Genomic DNA, 3077 nt, shown 5'->3' with positions numbered 1-3077 from the left:
CTCTATTTAGAGCCAAATTTGATCAGAAAAGACACCCCTTTGCGCTCCTTTGCACCCTTCAACCGCTTTCCACTCTCTTCCATTCTATCCCACATTCCCTATAGCCACTTAGAGTCCATTAGAATTTTTATTTTCTTTATAGTTTTGAGTTTTTGTGGTTAGTTTAAGTGTAAATTCTTCTCTAAGAGTGTTGGAGAGGGAGAGAAGTGAGAGATTTATTCTTCCTGCATTTCCTAAGAGAGACTACAAGGGATTTGCTTTGAGAAAGAGTTTCAAATAAGTGTTGTTTGTTTGTTATTGTTGTATGAAATTTCTTTTAAATATGAAATTTATGTTTTGTTGTATCGTTTTCATGAAGTCTGAGTAGTTTCCTTTATCTTTCTCCCTACTCCAAGATATGGTGAATTTAAGAGATAATTTGGATGTGCCAATGTTAAAATATAAAATAAGTTGTGATGGTTTTTCAACTCCGTTCTTAATTTACATTTCAATCTAGCCAATTGAATTATTAAATATGTTGTGAAACATATGATCTAGGAAATAGAGTATGAGTTCTACATTAGAGTTATAATCACATTTAATTCCATGAAGGAGTATTTCTTTCATGTAATTAAGTACAAATAAATAAGAAAATATACATTATTAGGTGTAGAATTGGACAATTTTATGGTTACAGACTAAAATCCCCAATTTGATCTTAGTGTTTAAGAACTAAAGCGAGAGTTAGCCTTCAGAGGAAGGGATGTGGGAGCTCTAAAGTTAGAGCCAGTATCCTCTTAGCCTAGCCATGGATTTAGGGACTATACCTGTAATTAGCCAATGATTTTTTATAACACTAAATAAGGGTAGAGAATTAAAATTTCTCCAATTTGGCACAATACAAATTTAAACCATTTATCTCATCTCATTTCACCAAAAACTCATTATAGTGGGCAAAATGTTTTTTTGTATTAGAAAACTTCATCACATAAACATAGTTTAGTAGTTACTATTTTAAACTTTGCATTTACATTTTGCTAGTAGTTAATAATTTAGTTCTAATAGTTTCTCAAACATTCAAAATTAGTGAGAGTAATTTCATTTTGTTTATGTGAATTTCCTAATTAATTTATCATTTCAAATTTAATCCTTCTTCATAGGATCAATATTTAGGACTTAAATAGAAAGTCTTATATTACTTCATAATGATATTTATACTTGCTAAATCTCTTAAAAATCTTCATTTCAAGGATTAAATGTTTTCCTTTAATTTAAACCATAAGTTATGCTTTAGAAATCTTCATTTAAATCATAAGTTATGCATTAGAAAACATTTAATACATAAAGAAAAGACTTAAAAATCTTCATTTAAACCATAAGTTATGTATTAGAAATATTAATTTCAAACAGTGCAAAACATGAGGTGGAATCTCTCACTCATAATCTTTTCTTCATTTTCTTGTAACTTTTTCTTGCTTGGTGAGCATTCTAGGGGCAATGGCCATAGACATGAACTCTTGGAAGAACAGCTTGCGGGTGAATGGTATGTGCACCTATTACAGGTTTGAAATAAGAACGGATGAGACAATAATAAGACTGGAATGAAAATTTCTTATATGGTTTATCACAATAAAATATGAAATAAGAGAATTTGAATGCTATTATAAAATGATTAAATATAACGAACAAAAATAAGAATGGGAGAAAGCTTATTTGAACAATGTCGATCTTATTCTTGCAACATATACACTCGATACAAATCTTCTTCAGATTGGTGATGGCTATGAGCCAGCATCTCTCATAGACATGAACTCTATATGCATCGCTTTGATCGAACAACATCTCCTTAAGGAAGTGAGAGGCACCGTGAGCAATCATGCATCCTCATTCCAAGGATGCTCTGTAAGGATCTGCACGGGGCCACGCCCTCTCAAGTGGATCTTGTCATCCACCATGTGTTTAAGGCGTTGGTAATAGGTGGGGCCGATGAATATCATGGCGCTCAATTTTCAACCGGTATGCCCGTTGTACATCGTTTCAAATCCACGCATATGATATCCACATTTATGAAGAGCTCTGCTGATATTGTTGATCTGAAACCATAATCATGTTCAGTCTATTCTTCTACTCAACAGTAAAAGTAAAAGTGTTAAAATAGTCCCCTGATTGTTTACATGGGGCAATTCTAATCCCAAAGTCTATAAAAGTGTCAATAATTCTCATACTCTTTAAAGTGGAGCTGACATATTCCTCTCGTATGGCTATTTCAGCACAAATTAAATGAGTTTGGAAAAAGAGTCAACACTTCTATAGACTTCGGAACTAAAGTGGCCCCCGCAAAAAGTTAGGGGGCTATTTTGAAGCTTTTGCATGATATACATAGCTCTCATGCCAATAGAGGTAACAATCAACACAAGGAAAACCGCTGTAAAGCGTATTGATTTTTCATCACTCTTAAGAGGAATATCATTAAAAAAAGAAGGCATTTAACAAAATTTCATCGTTTATAGTGCTTTCACCAAAAATATAGTTAATTAATCCTTCAATAGGTAAGTCTTTTCCTTATGTATTAAATGTTTTCTTTCACCCTTTATTTTTTTCAGTTTTTCTTGCTAAATATTATAAAAATTTAAGTTTGGGGGGAAAGAAAAATTCCTTTTTAAGGAAAAGAAACTTAATTTTATTTTTACTCAATTAGCTATATTTTTAAAATTTTTAAAATTTAACATGACCATTGGCACTAGAGGGAAAATTTAGATAACTATATTTGTTTTCTAAATATATAGTAAACTTAAGTAAAAATTTTCAATAATAAAGGTTAATTTTAAAGATTAAGATATTTGGCATGAGAGAATAAGACTATATTTTTCTATTATAAGTAAGGGAATTTGTATTTTGAAGTACTAAAAATCTTAGAGATTCATGTAAGAAGAAAGTAATTAAACTTTATGAAAAATCTTTAAAGCTAATATAAACTTATAAAGTGAAGGAATGTGAAAAGTTTTTAACATTAAGAAGCAGATAGTGAAGATCAAAACCATTAAGGGCTATCCAAATATAGTAATCCTCACATAAAAAAAAGAAAAGAAAAGAAAAAG

Source organism: Phalaenopsis equestris, unplaced genomic scaffold (genome assembly GCF_001263595.1).
Source record: "Phalaenopsis equestris unplaced genomic scaffold, ASM126359v1 Scaffold206031, whole genome shotgun sequence".
NCBI classification, from domain to species: Eukaryota; Viridiplantae; Streptophyta; class Magnoliopsida; order Asparagales; family Orchidaceae; genus Phalaenopsis; species Phalaenopsis equestris.
This window is presented reverse-complemented; position numbering follows the sequence as displayed.